We start from the raw sequence: 23,243 nt of genomic DNA, 5'->3' as shown, positions 1-23,243 counted from the left end.
GTCTTTCTATTCCTGTTTTAATAGGTATGTGTATGGTTCTCCCATCCAAGGAGATCCACAAAGAAAGAAACCACCCGACACGTGTTTCGTCAGAAAGGGTGTTAACCCAATGACTCTTCAGGGCTGCAAAGGTGTGGGATATCGTAGTATCGGGGGACAGGTGATAATTCCAACCTGGTCCTGATCGGGTGTTCAAGCCTAGAATGTGCAAAGGTCCGCACAAAGTGTAACTGGCTGTAGGAACAGAAAAGCGTCCGGCAATACCCTCCTCGTTACCCAACGGCATAACGCCGCTCGTTGCATTGACAACAGGCATTACCCGCCTATGTCCAAATACGCTTTTCTGTTCCTACAGCCAGTTACACTTTGTGCGGACCTTTGCACATTCAAGGCTTGAACACCCGATCAGGACCGGGTTGGAATTATCACCGGTCCCCCGGTCACCAGCTGCTCCGCACTCTGACCAGGTGCTGCGAGCGTGAGGGGTAGGTGTCTCTGCCACACCAGCGCCTGCACTAAGGTTCATCCACCAGACAGCGCTGGCCTCACGGGAGCATGCTGCGAGGCCCGTGTTATTCTCCCTTAGGGTCGCCTAATTAGAGTGGGACCCCTTGGCCCTCTACGTACACGTCCCAGAGAGGTTGTATGTGCTTTTTACTATGTGAATGAGCATATAATCACTTGTCTTCTTGTGTAGTACCCTGTCTAGGTCCTGACGAATCGCCGTTTGGCGAGAAACATGTTGACCACACCAGGGGGTTGAGTTAGTTTTCTGTATACTTCCACAGCTTCTAGCTCCCCTCCCACCTCTTTTAATCAGGGAATCAGCCACGCCAATAAAATCCATTGTGGACTGACTATCCCTTGTTAACACACACTCACTTTTCACTGACTACACTCCCCCTTGTTCCTCACTCACACCCACCATCGGCTAGGAACAAAAGAACTCCGCTAAAAGAGTGCCTCATGGTACTCCGTCAGACATTGCAGCGCCGGTCTGACGAGGAGCAGTGAGCCGATGATGATACTGGACATCCTTCAGCCAGGGTGTGTTCCACGCCTAACGCTCTGGGTGTGTGAGGCTCTCTAGTTCCGACAAGGGACCTTCGCTAGTCCCTTGACTCTGTACGTCCACTCTCCTCTCCACACTGTAGTACTCTCCCCGGGGAACTTTGTATTTTTCTTTGTGCTCTAGAACCATACACATACCCATTAAAACAGGAATAGAAAGAACATTCGTGTGTGATCTTATCCTTGAAACACTTTACCTTGATTACTCATATCGTTACAATTGTTGTGTGCGCTTGATTGGTCAGAACATCAAGGCTTGTGTCACAGGTTAAACATTAAAACTATACAATAGAAGCAGGAATGCCCAGCTGGGCCAGTCACAACCCCCATTTTCTACAAGTTAAAACCCCAAATCCATGTCAGGACTGGAGGTAAGGATTTTACTTTAGCTTCTTTTGCTTTACTTTTTACAGCTGACATTTAGAATCACAATACCACAATTGACCTTCCCAGAAACACTTAGGAATGGGTCAACAATAGTCAATCAGCTGCCAACAGTCCCAATCAAGTCCATTGTTTGTGTTGTCATTGCCTCTTTCTTCGCTGCTCGCAATCAGAGTAAAGTCACGTTTCCTCCTCTCTCTCTGTGTTGTAGGCGCTTACTGTGCACTAAGTATTTTATGGTTGTTTGCACTATGTTTATTATTTGAGTGCTACAGTGTATTTGATTTTTTTTGTTGTGGGCCTCGGTTTACATTCTTCATTCAGCGTGGTACGGTTCTCCGCCCGCCAGGTGGCACTGTGATCAGCGTGGCTACCGTTTTGTTTTATCTGGTCAGAAGCGGATTTGGAGTCACGCTCTGCGGTAACCACCGGAGCCTTACTCGGCCTGGAGAGTGACGTCCCACATGCCAAGGTTTGTATGTGCTGCACATAATAATTGGATTCCCTTTTATGGATGGTTATTGCGCTCATTTCATTACTCCCCACGGGGTCTGTATTTTTACTGGAGGCCGCTCAGGCCCCAGCTGGGCACACAATCTCAGGCCATTCCCCAGAGATGGTACAGCTTGGCCCACACAAATACCTTTACTGGACCACCAGTACCAAAACCTGCAGCGCTGTGCCTGCTAGCATCCCTTCATGTCCCTTGTGATGAAGTTATGGAGACGTCTGAAAGCAGGCCTATGAAGGGGGGCCTCCTGTCTTGCTTACCTTGGGATGATGAGTTCTATGAGGCGGTAGATGCCTCTATCAACTGGACAGTCTCAGAGGCTTTGGCCTTTTAAACCAATGCCTCATGAGGCCGCTAGTGCACGACTGCGCCAGGATTCCCAGGTTAGACCACAAGCAGCAGGGGTCCCTGGGCCTTCTAGTCCCCCTCAACTCCCACAGCAGCAGAATGTACAACCCCCAAATGGCAGTGTGAGGCCGGGGTCAATCATGATGCATTTGTCAGTCTTCCTTGGCCACAAACCCACCTCTCCCTATCACGCCCCTGGTAACCTCTGAGCATTTCACAGAGCATTTGCAGCATTGTTCGCCATACACCCCACCCCCGATGATGATTATTCCCATGGAGACTGACGAGCAGGGGGGCCACACATGGCTCTGGCGCCCTTCTCCAGTCACTTTCTCCATTGAGGCCTCCCCCCTGGCCGGGATGGTCTATCTGGATCTATAAGACGCTTACCTGACAGTTCCAGTTTTTCAACCCCATCGGCAGTCCCTCCAATTCGTGTGGCATCAGCAAGCGTTCAAGTTTTCCACTTTGCCCTTCGGACTCTCCTCTGTCCCTTGGTGCTTCAAGAAGGTCCGCAAACCAGTAGTGAAACACCTTTGGGCACAGAGGATGAGCCTTATTGTCTATCTGGACAACTTGCTAGTACTGGCCCAGTGCCCTCAGAAGTAGCCGCTCCAATTGCAGACGGCAGTTAACCTTCTGGAAGGGCTGGTCTTTGCAATCAACGAGATGATGATGCTCCTGGTGCCCTCTCAGAGAGCTACCTTTCTGGACTTTGTGACAGACTCCACCATAGCCTCCTTGAGCCTTCTGTCCCGGAAGGTGACAAAGATCCGGTACATGTTTCAGAAAATGCTGGCCAGGCAACGCACCTCGCTGTGTCATATCGCCCACCTGGAAGACCTGCTCTAGTCATCCTTTCAGGACATCTTCCCAGGTCCCCTCCACGATTGGGCTCTACAACACCTCAAAGCCTATCTCTTGAAGAAGGGGCTCACCTACTCTCAGCTTGTACCCCTAACGGATGAAGCGCAGAATTAAATGAGCTGGTGGCTTTCCCGCATGGAATGGGAGAGCAATTTTCAGGTCAACTCCAAATCTCGTTATACAGTCCAACGCCAGAAGATCAGGCTGGGGCACGAGGTATGGGGAATTTTTCATCGGGGGCTCATGGACACCACTAGAACATGGATTGCATTTCAACTGTTCGGAGCTGCTGGCAAGCTCCTTTGCAGCCAGTTGTTGGACCAAGGACAGAATTCAATCCTAGGTCCTCCTCAAGATGGACAAAGTATTGGTGATCCGATGCATCAATCAAGTTGGGGAAACTCGATCCAAAGTGTTGTCCAATCTGGCTACCAATTTTTGGCAATACTGCCAGGAGCACCGTATATCATTCACAGCGAAGTACCTTCCCGGCCAAGAGAATCAAGTGGCCAAGTGGCATTCTCATCACTTACGGGATTCCAGCCTTTGGAAACTCAATCCGGAAGTTTTTTCCATGATCAAGGACTGTTGGAGCCCAGTTTCTGGAGACCTGTTTGCATCCTGGTTGGATCATCAACTGCTTAAGTACTCAAGCTAGATGCTGGATCCACAAGTGGTGGCCACCAATGCATTCCTCAAGTATTGGAGTCAGGAACAAGACTACACTTTTCCCCCGTTCGCAATGATCACCCAGGCCTTGGTCCAGATCAGGCGACAGAGTGCAGAAGTAGTACTAATCACTCCCATTTGGAGATCTCAAGTCTGGTTTCCAGTTCTGATGGAACTTTTTGGGGGATTTTCCAATCCATCTCCCCCTGTTCCAGACTGTTCTTCTGAATCCAGACCAGATTCTGCACCGGTTGATGCTGGAGGGCTCCTTGTGCTTGAAGATGTGGTGGATTACAGGGGATGATGGATGGTCATGGGCCTCTCGAGACAGGCTGAAGATCTCCTATCCAAGCCTGTGCCAACAGCACAGTCAATTAGTAAAGGTCAGCATGGACAAGATGGACAAAATGTCTGCAATGGGGTGCTGATCCTGTGGTCGCTGATGTAGTAAAGGTACTTAATTTTCTAGCCAGTCTGGTGACAGAGGGTTTGGCTAATCGCTTGATTAATTCTTTCTGTTTCGTCAATTCGGCGGGGTACACACGGGTTGAGGGCTCCCCAGTGAGGGGGGGTAGGAAACCGTTTTATGTGCAGACTCCTGAGGGGGAACTGCCCGTCTCTCCCACCAGAACTGCGATACTCGGCGCTCTGGGATGAGAATTGGATGTTTAATTTATTTTTGTCTTGGCAGCCTAACAGGTTTTTGTCTCGAAAGGAGCTTTCAGCAAAGTTGGCCATGCTTCTATGCCTGGTGGATGGGTCTTGGATGTAAGGTCCCTTGATAATAAAGGCATTCAGCTTAGTTGTCCATTTGGAAAACATCATGAATGTGGCAGACTGGTACTCAGACTCCACCTTTAAAAGATTCTATTTTAAGCTGGTGCTGGATATCGCTCACTTGGTGGAGAGCAAGCTTTGACCAGCATAATCCTCGCCTACGGTCCTCACATGGAATGAAACATTCACTAGTTGTCAAATTCTAGGACTCAGAGACAAGGATTATGCCACCTGCCTGGAATCTTGCCCGCATCACCCTCCCAATGGCTATTAAGTATTGCATTTTCTGATCATATGCATTTGGATTGCATTTATATGCTTCTGTGAAGCTGTAGTGGAACTGTACAGCCATTGCTAAATTGAAAATTATGGTTATGAAATTAGCCGCTTACGCGGATGATATCCTAATAGTAACAGAAGACCTGGGTCCCTCAATTAGTGCTCTGATGCCAACGATAAGGAAATACTCTACTCATTCGGGGTACAAACTAAATAGGGACAAATCTGAGGTAAAACCCTTAAACGTCCACTGCACCAGAGAGATTGTAGACAACTCAGGTCTTGCCTGGCAACCGGGGTATATAAAATACTTAGGTACAGAATTTGGTGGCAATATCATAGACACACAACATCATAATGAAAATACCACACTAGAGAATATTAAGAAACTTATAGACACTTGTTCTCCAAAATGTATCACTTGGTGGGGCAGAATTGAAACAATAAAGATGATGATTACACCCTTAATCAACTATCTAATCAACATGCTCCCTCTCACCTTAACAGACGTTTTCCACAATAAACTTGATATCCTCTAATCAAAATTGATATGGCAAGGCAAGAAAGCTAGAATAGGACTTAAAAAACTAGGGCTGGACAAATCTCTAGGAGGGGTTAATATAGCCAATTTTAAAACATACTAAACAGCCTTCCTAGCAAAACAGGGTTCCTACTGGCTCTCGCCTACCATTAATTATACCCCTGTCTGGCTAGAAGTTGAAAAATCTATCCTTGATAATCTTAAACCTCTGGCTCTGCTCACCTCTAGCCACACAAATCTAATTAGATCAAAGTCTATTTTTAAAAATACAAAAACAGCATTACTAAAATTAGATAAGAAACTCGACTCAAGCATAAAGCACTCCAAGATGGAATCCAAATGGAACAACCGTAACATTCTTTACAAAGGCAAAACTTTACACTATGATGCTTGGATTCACGAAGGGATTTTCTTCCCCCAACAGCGAAAAAGCTCCTCATACCCAAATTACCTTTAAGGAACTCCAATCTAATTATAATTTGGAGGATATGGAATTTTACCATTTTTTAATGGTCAGAGCAGCATTATCAAAGGCCAAATTACATAACTCCCCTCCATCCATACCAAACTTCGTAACAAAGATCAACAAATTAGGCCACCAAATATCACTTATATACAAACTACTCCGCCCTAAAAGCTCAACTCTTATTACTTTCTGGGAGCTTCATTCTTCTAATCCTCTACCAGAGTCTAAATGGACTCAAATATGGAGCTTGACTACCTGTAATTAAATAGTTCCGGTCCAATCTCAAACAAAATTATGGCTTCTTTCATAAAGACTTCTAGACACCGGCACAACTACAGTCACAACATCTTCGCCATGACCCTCTCTGCTGGAACTGTAAAAAAGAAACAGGCGATTTAGCTCACCTCATCTTACACTGCAAAGCTGTATCAGCATTTTTGGACAACCTGTTTGATTTTCTAACAAAACTATTCAATTGCCAACTAAAAAGAGGACTCTCCACTTTAACAACTCGCTTTCTTGATATGGATACATCAAACAATACAGACAAGGCCCTCTTGTACCTTCTATTCACTTCTGCAATAAAAATTGTCCTGAACAATTGGAAGAACACGCACAAGGTATCATTCAAATGCTGGATGAACTGGATCGCACACCTCAGGGACGCAGACAATATCGTCCTTCAAAACTCGGTATAAAGACACCAGTCATAGGTTACTCCCCTTTCACATATCCCCACTAGTGACAAACAATAGTTAAGGATGGGTAAATACATTACGGAACCTCAGGTGAACTGAACCTAAGGAAATTCTACCTCCACAGGACTCTTATGTCAAGGCACGAACTTTGACACAATACCCAACAAAGCATGGTTAGACCCTTTTATTGTTATTTTTTTTCTCTTATCTCTTATTTCCTTCTTTTTTTCATGTATTCCTTTATTTCACAGATTATTTGAAGATTATTCATCAGTGTACAGCATCTTATATCATCAAGTACAATTTATTTCATGGTTCTCGAACACCGCTTGTGAAAATAATTCATACTGCGGAAGCAGTTATGTTTCTACCTAGCTGATGTATCTTGTTAATTTGATACCTTTGCACAAGGTATGCCGTTTATTTGTGTTTTTCTATTCAAAATACCCAATAAAACTATTTGAAATAGAAGATTATGGTTATGTTCATGCCTGTGGTCATATTTTGAACCATGGACAGATGAGTCTTTCCTAGGGTCTGAAACTGGTAAACAGGATCAATAAAAACAGTGCAGAGGCATAACTTGGACAACGAATGGGGCAGTGACAACACAAATGATGGACTGTTGGCAGCAGATTGGCTATTGTTGATGTCCCATTCCTAATTGTTTCTGGGAATGGTAGTTTTTGTTATGCGTTTCTAAATGGCTACTGTGAAAAATAAAGCGATGGAAGCTACAGCATAATCTTTGCCTCAGTCATTAATAGAACTGAAACGTACCCTTATGACAGCTAGGACATTTTTCATTATATTCAATGGCTTTTAAAAAGCAGCACCAGATGATCGATGGGACTGAAAACTTAACCAGCCACCCCTCCTTTAAGATTCATCAGCTGCTTCTGCACCCATACACTTGCACCAAAGGTTCTCTTGTGTTAATGTTGTTCAAAAGTGTACATGCTTTAAGGATATTACCTGTTTGTAGAACACCAATTCAGTTTAGTGTCAGGAGGAACTTGATTATATTAAAGGCAAAAAGGCTAGCATTAGGCACAACTATTTATTGTGGATCCTTGACAGCACTTTAGAGAACACAAAATCTTTTAACCTATTAACCTTAGAACTGGGATACTGCTCCTCCTGCACCCTCTCCACTCCATCCGCCTTTTTCATCGACTGGTCTGATGGAACACTGATCGTCTCATGTTCCATCTTTTTCCATCCAGATAACATCTTATATGATCTGGTACTTACCTAGGTCCCCTACTCCAACTGCTGGACACTACAGATTCTGGGGTATGGATGGCACCTCCCTCCCCCAGGCTACAGCATTTTTGAATGGGGGGGGGGGTGTAACCCCCCGGTCGTATTTATTAAAAATAAAAAACATTTGAAAAACATTATATACAAAATTTACGCAGAAAGTAAAGATACATTGATAGACAAATGTTGTTACAGGGCTAACCTTAACATAGTCTAATACACAAGACACTCCTGCCGTAAATCTAACAATGCATATATTTACTTTCTGCGTGTCCCATCTAGAGCCTACGGCAAGGTCAATGACTGGCAGCACCCCTGATCCCAGTGTACTACCAATACTGCTCCCGGAGTAAGGTTGCGAAGGGGGTACAGCTTATCGGACGGATACTTTCCCCCGGGCCCCCCTACGCCCTGTGCCTTGAACTCCATTACGGGGGCTGCAGACTTCTGCATACTGGCGCCTTGATGCGGGGGTGGCCCCAGGCCCACTGGGAAGGATGACTCCCCCGGCCCCCGCACCCCGACAGCCTACTTACCAGCTGTTACTACCCCTGGAGTTACATGGTGATGACCGCTAAGAAAACGATTACAGGCCCTCAGCCGGCCCGGTGAAGGAGCAAGAACAAGAGACTGTTCTGCTCCCCACTTCTCCCCTATAAAGAGGGCACCCAGGCTGACTGGTCCAGAACGGTCTACCTAGGCGCAGGCCGGACATTTGGACCGGAAGCTCAGAAGTGCTTCCAGTTCAAAAGTGCAGCCTCTTGCCAACAAATGTGGGAGGGAGTGCAGCGTCATTGCTGACGCGGCCTCCCCCCCTCCCTCTCTTAAAGCCCGGGACTAGTGCGACCGCCATAATGGCGTCATGGGCTATGCTAGCCCTCGCCTTCCCACACTCCTATCATTGTGCATCAGCAACGTAACAAAAGGACATTTCTAAATTCCAAAGCTGTGTGGTATAAGAGTCACACTTTTCCTCAAGGATACCAATGTCCAACTAAAGGGACACAAACTCAAATTAGAATTACATGTCCATGAGACAAATAAGCTAATAACTTTACTTACATCTCATTATAAACTATATAATGCCCTTGGAGGTCTCTAATCTCATGCCGGCTAGAACTCTGCATACCAAGTTCATCCTACAAAAAGAACCATAATTTACCAACAAATGCCCTGCCATCACAGCTGGCCTAAAACAGCCCCATAGCTTAACTCCTTACTGAGCAAATCTGCCAAAAATTAACCAACTCCACCTCAAAAGCTTCCAGATGATCCTCACACATTTCCTTGCAAAAGCATACCCACTTATCCAGGTTCCCTTATGTTTTTTTCTCAGAACTGAGATCCAAGTACTTCTGTAAGAGAGCTGAAGCCTCCCCTGAAGGACCTCTGAAATGAGTAGATCACCGGACATCCTAGATACAAGATGGTTCAGGACCATGTCTCTAAAGTGTGCTCTTCGCCAGCCACTCCGAATAAAAACCCTTTCACAGCTTTAATAAAGATCTCTCCACCCTCCTCCAAGCCTAATGAAAAGGTTTTATCCTCTAAGGCTTCTGGAGCTGGGTGCAACTGTAATACTTCAGTCAGCCTGGATGCAAAAAGATCTTCAATTGGCCCCAAATTGTTGGAATCCTAAACACCAGTGCATTCAGCATCCCATCCACAAATGGGGCTCCTACTTTTCTTTGTGCGAAAACGCCACCCTGAGTACCAAAATGTTGCCACAAAGGAAATCGCATTGCTCCTCTGAAATGCCAGGTAATAGAGGAAACCCGGAAAATTGCCTGAACTTGCCATCAACTGACACACCTTTCTCTTTAACAAATTCACCACTTTGTTGGGAAAATTAAACATTTTATTGACTGTATGTTTATTTTGAAGTCTAAGAACTCTAAACATGAACTTGAGGCCCATGACTGACCTCTCAGAAAAAATCCAAATCAAACAATATCACTCTCATTAACAGCAACTGTTCTTTCATCTCATTCACACACCATTACGTTTCTTTTGATGACCTAATGATAATGTCTCAATCATCCCAACTCCCCCTACTCTGAAGTCAGTTTTAAAGTTTTTAATAAGGTGTTGAGGTATGTGATAAAAGGTAAACTGATAAGGCGACCCCTTCCATCTGAACTACAGATAAGCCCGATTTTCCTCAGTTATTGGCATCATAAATTAAGCATTCTTCTAGTCCAACTTTGCTAGTCAATCCTCTTTCTATAAAATGTCTCCTAAAGATAAATAGTGTTCTTCTTGAAAAGTCTGTACACTGTGGGGTCAATTCACAAAGGTAACTTTACATGTGAGTAAATCTCATGTGCAACCTCATTACTTTTATCAAATCAACATTTGAGTGTAGAATTACTATAAAAGTGTAGACTTACATGGCTCCACTTGTTTAGAAGTGTAAAGTTATTACTAGTAATTAGACGGTTTAAAAGGGGAATGTACAGAAAAAAAAATTCAAGAAAGATCTGGTATATTTCTCAAGAAAGATCAAGAATTGGTGTTAGAGTAAGACTTGAAGAAAACCGAGAAAAATGCTATGGCTCAGGTAGCGATAGAAGCAAAGGTTTTGTGAAAACTAAGTTTTTTTGGTGCAAAAGAGGAACAGTGGAGACTTGTGCTAAAATGAGATTTGAACATCCCCAGGGAGGAAAGGAGGTGGATCCCCTCCATTCTGAAATGGCGATTGACTAGTCACTCGTTGAATTCTGTAAGTTGATAACCGGCCTTTGCCCCTCATCTGACTTGTCGACCAGAAGAAGGTTGCTTATCAAGCCCTGTGGGTAAAGTGTAGGTGGGCAGATAGCTCCTTTTTTGAGCAGTGAGGAAATCTCTGCATCCACCAACTCTGCCTCGTGGCATGGAAACTTCAGAGCCCTGGGTCGTGTGCCCTGATAGGGGGAACAGCAAAACTCTATGTGCAACCCCTGAATTGTTCGCAAGACCCATGCATAGCTTGTAATGGCTTGCCTATTGATTAAATAGGACGCCAGGTAACCCCTCCACCTACTCACACAAGGGAATAAGGTTGAACACTCACCGGCATTGGAGGCAGCATTGAAGTCTTTGTACCTTTGGCCCCTGAAGCACCGTCTGCTGGTCTAGTAAAAGTTGCCAAATCGGCTTGGTCTTGATACTGCACACGTCAGGAGAGTTGTCCTCTAGGAGAATTTTGGGAGTAGGAGCAGCCGGCCAAGCAGCCCCCATCTCGGCCGGCCCCACAGAAAACCCGTGAGGGGAAGAACCTCTTGATGGAGGATTGGGTCTTATCAAGGGAAGTAAAGGTACTGACAGTTTCTTGATAAATGGCTCACCAAAAAAGACCTCCCTGAGCCACTGCCCCAGCCTCTGAATCTGCCAGGTCTCCTAACTTTGGATCCACTTTAATAAGAAATGAGCTCCTTGGACCTATGGATAGCGCACTATTGGCATTGCCAATGAAGGCCAACGTCTGCTGCGCTCACCCAGAGAGGGCCCGATGGGATATAAGGTCCACCGAAACCTAGGAATCTTCTGCCATATCCAGGATTCTGGTGAGCGGACCTAGGGTGCCCAGGAGTTTATTCTGGCACGCCTGCCAGGACCAGTCCATGCCCTTCTTGGGGTCTTTAATACATTTTGCCAAAAAGTGTCCATTACTGGGTCTAGCTCAGGGGTTAGGGCTGCCTTGCCCTCTAAGGATGGCTAATGGCATTCCGCTTTAAGGCAATTGCAGAATTCCTTTCCCAGCAGGGTTCTGATCTGCCCTGCCACATAAGTTGCCACCTTAGAGGGTGTCCATTCGGCAGAACGGGGGTGGATGAGCTCTTTGAGATCTAACATGTCAGACCCTTCATCCTTATGGGGGTAAATTAGGGGTGGCGGGTAGGGGGTGTCCGTGGCTGGGGGCTTAGGGGAAGGACGGGCATGAAGGCACAGATTTCTCGTCCCTGTGGGAATCATCTGAGAAAATCACACAGAAGGGGGCCCCTAAACGGATACCTAGGCAGGGGAATAGGGGGAAAAGTCACGATCAATCAAACACAGCCTGCAAGTAATTTTATAAGATACTTAACGTCGGTGCCAATCAGCTGGAGACATGCGCCGGCGCGCGTTTCGGTGGAAGACCCAGGGTGAGGGTCACACCTTCTTCAGGGCGCTTAAACGTTAGAAAGCGGAAGCTGCAGACGCCTGGGTGATCTGGACAGGCAGCAGCTCAATGCTGGAAAAGAATGCTGGCTTTCCACCTGGAACCCCTGACTATCCAGGGATCTGGTCTCATCATCACGATTGTGGCATCCTCCTTATCAGAGGGCTTTGGACACTTAAGACCCGTTACCATCCATTGCAGGTCTCTGTCACAGCCGGAGTTATATCGTTCTCCCCCCAACCCATGGCCGGATTATATCTTGGACTTCATTCCTCTTCCCTATCATTTATCTGGGCCCTCGCATCTGTCCTTTGAGGTTAGCCCCACTCTCAGCAGCATTCTCAGTCAGACAAAGCCTCTCTGGTTGAGCATCGAGCTGGTGCCTGCCCAGGTCCCCAGGCGTCTGCAGCTTCCGCTTCCTAACATTTCAGTTCCCTGAAGGTGTGACCCGCACCCTGGGTCTTCCACCCAAACGCGGGTCGGCGAATGCCCCCAGCTGATTGCCACTATTTTCCCACAACAGTTATTATTTAATGTTTTACTTTTGTCTGTATCAAATATATAAAATATGCATGAACTATTGATTGGACAAAAATGGTTAAACTGTTGAAATGTCAATAACAAAGCAACAGGAATATTTCCTGTATGAACATATTTGCATTATATTTTGGACCATTTTTCGGTAAGGTTATTGTGTTGGATGGGTTGTGGTCTTTTCTTTTAGTGTGATGAGCGAGTGAGGCTTTGAATGGAGTGCATGGTTTAGTTGGATTGTATGGTGTATCTTATCTGGTTCTGCCTATGCCAGGGCATCTAGAGCTTGTGTGATTGTTCACCTACAATTTATCTCTTTATCTATTTTAATATGCATTTATGTCATTTTGATATTTCTGTATATTATTGATCCGTATAATAAACTCAGGACATCCAACCCCAAAACTAAGTCGCTACACGGTTTACTGATGAATGTTTACCTTGTTGTGCACACTGTATTATGCCCACAGGAGATGAGGTAACTTATTTTCCCTTTCCTTGATCTTTGACGTTAAACATCTTATAAAATTCCTTTCAAGCTGTGGGGCTGTGTTTGATTGATAGTGACTGTAGGCATCATCATCTGGGGCGGGGAAGATGTTGGGTCTACTAATCTATGTGGGGACTCTCCAGGTGTGGAGATCAGTGGGGCTGGATTCAGGATTGCCTTCCTGAGGCACATAAAGGTACCGTGATGCAACCCTTCCTCCTGGGGGGTGGTTGTCCGGTATGGGATCCCCATCAGTAGGCTGGGCCAGATGAGCGTGCAAGGGGATACAGTGCGTTAACTCTGGGCCAACTTTGCGCACTCCCGAGCAATCTGCTGGGACAAGCGCTGCTCCATATGAGCCATGGCTGCTTCTACAGCGCAGTAAATGGATGCGTCTACAGCATCGTAAAATTCATCACCCCATGGAAGGGCAGCTAAAGGGTCCTGTTTATAAAGAGCGTCATCCTCTTGGTCCATGGCCAGTGATTAGTGGAGCACAATACAGAGGGACAGTGAAAGTAGAGTTACAGCTTGGCTTTCAGATGTACAATGCTATATGGCGCCCTGAGGACCTGGGCACAGCGCAGATAGTACTGGGATCACAGTGCGAACCCAAGCACAGGGCTATATAAGTGCCTTTCCAATATGGGTTAAGCTTTAGCAATTTGGGTGCTGGAGTTCATCAAGTCAAAAGGGAGCAGAGGTGCTCATTCAGGGGTCCACGCCCCGGGACACCATTCCCCTTGCTCTTAGTTCAACGCTGGGGTGCTGAAGTCACCTTGAAACGAGTCCCCTACAGGCTTCTCAGTCTCTAAATCATACAAACCCCAATAGGGCGTCAAGAAGGCACTTCCAACCAACCCTTGAGGGCATCAGGTAAATAACCATTTCAGGCTAGCCATCCTGTACAGACGCCAGATAGAGGCGCCACTCTCCAGGGACAAGTAGAGGCTGAGGCAAACGATGTGATTCTGGATCCCAGGTGACAGGAATCACACCTTGGGACACAGCAGGGGGAGGACCCCCACCGCACTCTACCAATGGCAGAAGTATATGGTATGGTCGCGTAGGAGAGCAAAACATTTCTGGGATGCGAAGAAAACATGCACAGTTGTACAAGCAATAAGAAAACAACACATGTAATGCAGAAAGAAGATCAGAAAACACTTATCTGGGCTGTGAGCAGCAAAGAAAGAGGAGCTGGTGACAGAGGCAAAGGACTATGTTGGGGATACAGGCCTCTGATAGGACACCTACTGCAGTGTGGGACTGTTGGACATCATTCTTTACTATTCCCAGTGTTCCACGGAAAATGTAGTTTGTTTAGTGAATAAAGAATGCTGCTATTCATTCAAGTGGAGAAAGGAAGCATAATCCTCGCTTTCAGTCCTGATGTAGAATTGTGCTGCTATTAATCCAGACCTCTGTTGGATCAACCTCTTCTGCTTTTACTCTTTTTGGGACAGGAATCTGTTGCAGATTGAAACCCCTGAAATGCCCTCCTCCCATGAAAAAGGGGCTTTTGTTGGATACAGCTAAAAGACTGTAGTCTTCTTGTCCTGCTGAGAAAGCTAGCACCAAAAACCTTATACACTGAATTATGGGCCTTGCCAATTTCCCAGAAGCTTATCCAGGCCGCTGGCCAACTGGAGGCCATTTGTTTCCAAGCTGGTCTCATTCCCTCAATCTCCTAATCTTCATTAAGACTACTTTATTTCTCTCAACAACTATGGTCAGATTCATGTTGCACACAAAATCGAACGCACTATAGGCTTCACCCCAACAAGAGGCCCATAAATGTGTACCTGAAAAACATGCTCTATCTCTGCTATATCTAAAATGGGGACCAAAGGGCCAACTACATTCAACAATCCAACTGGGCACTGTTTAAATGCACTCTCCTGCCCTTTTATGGAACCTCTTCCCATTCAATAGAAAACATTAGTACGGACTCCAAATTGAGAATTGCGCATACTTTCTTTTCAATGAGGATTAGACGGTTTCTTCTAATTCTGTATAAAGGAGAAAATGTGTTCTAAAACGCTAAGTTATTCAAAGTATTACTATTTATGCTTTCGCTTTCTCCCCTTCCTGCTCCCTTTCCTTTCTTTCCTTGGGCTTGGAACGTTGAGAAATAAACATTTGGTGTTTGACAGTTGGGGCACTTCTCAGTCATCAGACCTTTTCTCTCCACCGTTCAATGCAGGTCTAATTTCTCAGGCCCCACACACTATCACTCTGAGGTTTATGTAAAGATCTACAGTGAAGATCCCAGGGTAAGATTTTATCAGGTCCAGCTATATGTAGGAGCTACTCACCCCTTCTAGAGAGTTGATACAGAACAGGTGTTCTCTTCAGTCAGAAAGTGAAGAAGCAATACAGATGCTTTTAAATCTTGTAACATTTGCTCTGTGTTCAAAGACAGAGGTCAGAAGTCAACTTACAATTACTTTTCCTTCTCTGACTGCAAAGTTCCAAGATTTTGTAAAGTGAACTGTCTGACCTGCTGTCTAAAGTGTGAAATGAAAGGCTGTAGGATATCCAGTTTTTAATAACACATTTAAATAGCTACTATGTCAACTGAACAAATATTTCAAAATATATTTCAGTAGTTGCGAAAGCCCACTTTTTGTACTAATGTACAATTAAAAAAATATTTTAATAGTATGAAAAACAAATTAGAACACTTTACTTGGTGATGTGCACATGATAAATATGTTTTCTGAAACCCAATTTTCACAGATTATTGTTAATACACTATATAGTGTTATCAGTAAAGCTGCAGGGTAGTGGGAACATTTTTGGCCATTTCTTGGAAATTTACTGCCTGTAAATGACAGTGCACGACCACATCACATTTTAGTAATATATTTATTAAAAGTAAGTGTTTAAACATGAATAGAGAGACACTCCTTTCCTGATGGCATTTTTAGTAGAGATGATACCTTTACCTCGTTGAACATCTTTTTTTTTAATGAATGTTGCTGTTGTCAAATAAGTGTACTGTTATAATCCATGCCATGCTACACAAGCAGTAGTTAATTTTTCATTTTGGCTGTTTTCGCATTGTCCATGTAAGTATAGGGTATGTCAAGGTACAATTGAGTGGAACCAGGAATATAGCTGGGCGAACAACGGGAACAAGTGGCGGTGGCCTCCTAAGAAAATGTTTGGGCTCCGGCACTTACTCTTTTGCAAATTAAGCACAGCCGGTAACCATATCATCACGTATAATATACGAAGTGTGCTTCGTCCCTTTATATACAGTCATAAAATACAAAGTAACTTTTTACCTCCCCCCTCCCTCGCTCGGACTCTAAATAGCGCCTCTCTTTCAAACAAATGCAAAAACAACAGTTGATGGACAGAATACAGAACAATGTCATACATTCACCCCAGTGCAGAGATCTGGGCCTAAATCCATCGTTTTTTTGCACTCCACACCACCCCAGTGCAGACATGGCCATATGCAAATCAGCCTTGACCCTGTGCCTCATGGGAACAGTCCAGCCCGAACTGCCAAGCCACGTTTTCCCTGGACTGGAATCAAGCATCCTAGGACCGGTTTCTGGCCATCAGCCTTCATCAGCCAGGATATCTTGACTCCAGTGGTGTTGAGAACACAGGACTCACTCAGTACTCCTGCGCGTCGGTTGGCTTCGTCTGCGGCTCCGCGTCCGTCGTCGGCGTCGGGATGACGTCGGAGTACTTAGACGCCACCCTCACGTGCTGACGTCAGTTCTTATACACAGCTTTTCTGCTTCAGAAACACAGAGCCATGATAAAAACCGACATTGGTGCCATGAAACTCGGTTTGCAGAACGGGGAGGATGGGTGGGGCGGTAAGGAATCTAACACTAACTACTGTTTCTTACAGATATATCGTTACCGAAGGTAAGTAACTTGTGCATCTGAAAGAAACAGGTTAGTGTTAGATTCCTTACCTTAGAATAGATATCCCAGCAATACCAACCCCGGTGGTGGGTCTGCGAACCAATGATCACACCAGAATGTCCTGGAGAACAGAACGGCTGAAAAAGCCATCTCTCCGGACTTGGCTGTGCAGGCTATAGTGCCTAGCGAACGTGTGCAGCGAGGCCCACGTAGCTGCCTGACAGATGTCCTGCAAGGGAACTCCCCGACCCAGGGCAGTAGTAGCCGCCATGGCCCGAGTAGAATGGGCACGCAGCCCCACAGGAGGCTCCTTTTAAGCCAGTGAATAACAAGCCTTTATGCACACAACAACCCGTCGAGAAATGGTTCGTTTGTGCACCACTCGTCCCTTCTTAGCGCCCACGTAACCAACAAAGAGCTGGTCGTCCACTCGGAACTGGCGTGTGCGGTCCAGATAGAATGAGAGCGCACGTTTTGGGTCCAGACGGTGGAGCCTCTCTTCCTCTTTAGAGGGATGCGGAGGCGGAAAGAAGGTGGGTAAGGTGATGGACTGCCCAATGTGGAAGGCTGCGACTACTTTGGGCAGGAAGGAGGGACGAGTTCTTAAGACAACTTTGTCCAGGTGGACAGATAGGAAAGGAGGTTGAGAAGATAGAGCCTGGAGCTCACTCACTCTCCTGGCATAGGTGATGGCAACCAGGAATGCAGTCTTAAGAGTAAGAAGACGAAGAGGGCAATTGTGAAGTGGCTCGAAGGGAGCGCACATCAAATAAGTCAGAACAAGGTTCAAGTCCCACTGAGGCATCACAAAAGGAACAGGAGGAAACATGTGAGTGATGCCCTTCAAGAATCTATTTACAACAGGGGACTTGAAAAGAGAAGGCTGACCAGGAAGCCTTAAGAAGGCTGAATTGGCAGAGAGGTAGCCTTTGATAGTGCCCAGAGCAGAGCCCTGCTGGGCAAGAGAAAGAAGAAAGAGGAGAACCTCTGAAAGGGGGCAGAAAGTGGATCCACAGCCTTTGCTGTGAACCATGCCACAAAGTTGTCCCACCTGCAGGCGTATACCGATTTTGTGGAGGGACGCCTGGCTGCCAGAATGACATCACAGACAACAGGAGGCAAGTCAAATGGCCTCAACTGACGTCGCTCAATCTCCACGCATGGAGGTGGAGACTGGACAGGTTCGGGTGGAGGACCGTCCCCTGCTGCTGCGACAGAAGGTCCTCCTGAAGAGGCAGACGAATCGAGGGATCGACTGACATGCTGATTAGCTTGAGATACCAGTATCTTCGTGCCCAGTCCGGAGTCACAAGGATGACTTGGGCCCGGCCGCGCCTGATCTTCTTCAGCACTCTGGGCAGAAGTGGTATAGGCAGAAAGACCGCAGCTCCGCTCGTGACGAAAAGCGTCTCCGAGCAAGTGCCACCTTGGAAATTCCAACGCGCAGAACTGATGACATTGCGCGTTCTCTTCTGTGGCGAATAGATCTAACCACGACTTTCCCCACTGCTGGAAGAGACCTTGCGCCACGTCTGAGTTCAGACCCCATTCGTGATCCATCATGCACCGACGGCTGAGTTCGTCCGCCCTGGCGTTCAGGGAACATGTCAGGTGTTGAACAACCAGGGACATGCCCTGGTGTTCCAGTCATTGCCAGAGGCGCAGAGCCTCCTGACCACGCCCCGCCCTCTCCACGACCCCACCCCGCCCTGTTTGTTGCAGTACCACATGGCGGTGGTGTTGTCTGTTAACATCTGCACTATACATCCCCGGACAGAGGGAAGGAAGGCTTTCAGTGCAAGCCGGATCGCCGGCAGCTCCAGAAGGTTGATATGGAGCCGGGACTTCGCCGGAGACCAGAGGCCTCTGATCTCCCTCTCTCCCATGTGGGCCCCCATCCCAGGAGGGACGCATCCGTCACCACTACGTTCTCCAGTTGGGGTAGGTAGAGAGATCTGCCGCTGACCCAATCGCTGTCCGTGAGCCTCCACTGCACGTGTCTCGGAGTGCCCTCGAGATCAGGACGTGGTCGGACAGGTTGCTCTGAAGCTGGGCCCACTGAAACTTCAGGTCCCACTGCAGAGGCCGCATCCGCCACCTGGCGTGATGCACTAGAAGGATGCAGGAGGTCATCAGCCCCAGAAGCCGCAGCGCCAGCCTGACCGAGACTAGGGATTAAAGGCTGAAAGATCGGAATCGGAGCCTGAATATCCCAAACCCGCTGTTCGGGAGGGTAAACCCGAAACTGCACTGCACTGCACTCCAGATGCTTGTTTGTCCTGACACTCTTGCCTAAACTTTCTCTATTTTATTCTGCCCTGAAGAAGCCTGCGATAAGACTAAAGGTATTCGCTGTGCTTGTTTGTATATACAGATGAAGAACACGATTAAAAGAAACACAGAGGACCTACTGGTCTTGTTTTTTGTTTTCCGAACAGCTTTCTCTTTGCGTACTCTGTTTTTGTTGCCTCTTTACTATGTTTAAATGTCTCTAATGTTTGACCATTTGATAGTCAGTGTTTTAGAGGTGGGCGACATTTGTTTGGAACCCAGTGATGACTTCAGGTGGTACATCAACAGGTCCCCTAGCTGCCAGAATTTGTTCAAGAGGGCTGCTTCACATGAGAACTACCCCAACTTCATCATTCTCACCACATCCTTCGGTTTATGTTTTATCACAGCAACATACATTGGTAGGTGTTGTCCTCACATGATTGGGGTTTGTTTTTCATGCAGGCCAATAGGCCTCATGACTTCACACCAAGCATGGGTCTGTGATAAACTGCATTAGGCACTGTGGTTCAAAGTCGGTCTAAGTGTAAAGAAGACCTACACTGGGGAGGAGTTTCCTAATAATGTGTAAGCCGGAAGAACTTGTGTTGGAGATAGGTTGTGTTTGCTTCTTCTGAGAAAAGGCTGAAACTGCAAGAGGGCTGGTTGTTGGTGCTTATTTTTGAGCAGATGGATGCAGGTGGTGATGCTACAGCAGCAGGCTGAACAGAAGTCCCCTGCATTTCCTCTGTGCCACTTTCACATGAACAACCACTCATTCCTCTTCCTCCATGTGAACTAGTCTTTCCAGAACCTTCAGTTACCTTGTTCTCAAGTGGTGGGATCAGGCGTCACGCCATGTAACTGTCACCTGAAAGGGTTGGCTTGGAGAAGATGGGGGTGGAGCGTGTGGTGGAAGGGGGAGGGCTGGGAAGGGAATGGGGAGTTCTTTATTTTCCTAGGAGGAGATGGTGAAGACAATGTTTCCAATGTAAGAGCATTCACAACATCATGCTGGGCAGCAAGCTCATATTCCTCCTCTGTTCTCACCACAGGAAGATCAGATATATCAGACTCTTATTGCGGTAAAGTTTCCTGGGACAACTTAGTTTGATGAAACAATTCTAAATTGGACTCAGTGGTTAAAGAAACTGACTGCAGAAACTGCACCAATGAAGGACATCTGCCTTGGGTTTGCTGCTATATTTGTTGTCACCAGAGGTGGTCCCACTTCCAACGTCTTCCTGCCCACAAGTGGGTGCAGAAGGTACTGCACAACATTGTTCACCTTTGCAAACAAGGGCGAGGAGTTGATGCCAGTGGTGGCAAGAGACTTCCCACTAGCTGCTTTCTTGGTGTTAGGCAGCAGCGAAAACAACAGCACTTAGAGAAGTCTCTGAATTTCCTGTGCCAGGTAATTCAAAGAAGTCAGTCTCAGCCTCTTCCACTTATAGGCAAAAAAAAAAAAAGAGAATGGCGAAAGCCAGACTTGGCCATTCTAGTCAATGTAATACGTCATCATAACAATAATATACCAACATGTAAACTGTTTTGTGAGGCAGTGCATTACTTAGACCATAGTTGGTGAAAGACTGCAAAATACCTAGCAACCTACAGGGTCTGCCCCTATGGTAGCAAAGAAGACTGATTAGGAGTAATGACCAAGGCCCAGAATGCCCAATCTATGTGGAAGAACATCTAAAACAAAATTGAAATAGATATCATGTGTTCCGTCAAGGCACACGTGACTCATATGGGAGTCAGAAAGAGGCTAGCAAAACCCAATTAAGTTAAAAATAGTAACAATCATGCACTAAAGACCACAAGCAGCCCACAATCACAATATATAGTAATTCGTATATAAGAACAAAAGGAAAATGTGCAAAAATATCTGTGGGCTCCTAAAGGGCCATAACACACAAAGCTCCCAGCAAAAGGAGTTTTAAAGTGCAATACGGAGATTAGTAATCAATGATCACACACACTAACTGATTTTACAAACTGGTGAACAAGCAAAAGGTTGGAGAACAAAGATAAAAGGCAACCCATGAGGTACGCAATGCTTTAACAAAATGCAGGACAATCATGTGATCTGAAAAGGCAGATGACATGGAAAACAATGGCAAAGTGGTCAATGAAGACACACAAACTTATTTCATAAAATGGCGGACAAGGCGAAAGGCATGGAGGACATTACTTTACATTACAGCCGGTTCCCCCTCCATCAACAAACACAGCATTAAAGAGAAAGAACTGCACACATATATAACACAATATATACCCATAACTGGCCTGTACAATATAGGGGAGTAAAAGAGAAACGAGAAAGCAAAAAATCAACCAAGACAAAAATACAAAAGCAACACAAAAAAGGTTTCAAATAAACGATACAACATCCTAAACAAAAAAAGCCCTACAAAACAACTGCCCCCCGTAAAAAATGTTTTAAAGTGGCAGAAAAGGCACATTAATCAATCATCTCAAACACATACAAAGTGGTGGACAAGCACATGTGGTAGGAGTTTGCTGATTAAGGGAAATGTCTGGCTACATGGGTGTGGAATCCTGGAGCCACCACACCCTATCCACCAACAGGTACATGCAGCAGACAAAAATACCCTAAATTTGGTATTAATTTAAAGCTATCCACTAGCCCCTAAAATAACAAAAAGATATTTCTAGCACAACAGTATTGAGAAAAATACATTCAATAAACAAAATCAATGGGCTACAGCAGACTCTGCCCCATATAGTAAAACACAGTGAAATCACTAATCTGGGAAAAAATACAACAGGGAAAATGAGGAAATACACCATCTAGGCGACCACCACCCCAAAATGTCCACTGCTCTTACATTCTTATCCGTTAACTCCCACAAGCCCATCCTTGCACCGCTGGACCCCTAACACGAAACCATTCATCAACAAAAAAAAATAAAACAGTGGTGCCTGTTCACAAAAATGCAAATCTTCCAGGGGGGCATAATATTGCAGAAGAGATTTCAAACACAAGGATAGGTAATGGATTGCATGGGTAAAAATGTACCTCTAAATAAACTTCAAGTTAATTACCAGTTAAACTTGTTAGAAAATGGCTGCTTGAATTTAGTAAAGCCTTCGAGTGTTGGGCTTTGTTCCCACTAAAGGATTTTTACTCAAACAAAATCACGTGTACACAACATAGCATAATGTGTATTATCAGAAGTTGCACATCACATCCATAGTGCAAAATGCTGGAAATGACAGGTTACTGCACCCGGGTAAAGTATATATTGCCCAGGCTTCGTAACAACCTATAGGCCTCGTCTAAAAAATTAATGCTAACACAACAAAGGATGTACTCCCTCCCCCCCACCCTCCTCCGAGCTCCCCCAACAATCAGTAAGTGACAAACAGAACTCCGACACATGGGGCAGGGAAGGGTCCATAGACCGTTATTAAGTCAAACACGGATGCACTGCAGGCAGCCTACCTGTTTTCATTTTAACAGATTGCATATTATGTCTCCAATTGTGATAGCATGTGGCAGTAGTCCTCAACATTACAGACCAGTGGCACCTATAGGCAATTTATTTTCTTCTTAGTTTGTGTGGTGCTCATACAGACTTTTCGCTACTTGACAGTGCTGGCATTTGAGGGACATTACGAGGGTAGGCAACAAATGTGAAGGAGGTGAATACAAGTGAAATTATGGAGTTATTCTATAGAACAGGGCCCAGATGCCTGACCAACAATACTGCATTTTAGTCCAATCGAGTACTTTGAAAAGCCTTCCTGAAATCAATGTTAAAGGAAAGGAATCCTATCGGGTTAAGTATTAAGACTGAAATAAACTCCAACTAGAGGGCTTGCGTTACAAGATGTTGGATGCAAATCCGTTCAGGGCAGTTAACTCTAGGTGTAATGAAATATGAACAGTGAGGGAATACTCCAAAATGGTTCAAATCGAAAGCCGCTGTAGGTCTACACCCGACTAGTTGTAGGGGACCACCAGTTGGGAAACTTCTTGGGTTCAGAATTCCACAGGTTACCTTTAACA

The 23,243-nt window shown here is 45.7% G+C and overlaps 1 protein-coding gene across 2 annotated transcripts in view; it reads right to left on the bottom strand.

Moving 5' to 3' along the window:
• Positions 1-23,243, bottom strand: part of LOC144792171 (coiled-coil domain-containing protein 117-like) — a 116,245-nt gene that overhangs the window by 1,365 nt on the left and 91,637 nt on the right. The window lies entirely within an intron of this gene.

This window comes from Lissotriton helveticus, chromosome 11 (assembly GCF_964261635.1).
Source record: "Lissotriton helveticus chromosome 11, aLisHel1.1, whole genome shotgun sequence".
Lineage (NCBI taxonomy): Eukaryota > Metazoa > Chordata > Amphibia > Caudata > Salamandridae > Lissotriton > Lissotriton helveticus.
The sequence above is the reverse complement of the archived record's forward strand: the minus strand, read 5'-3'. Positions and strand labels throughout refer to the sequence as shown.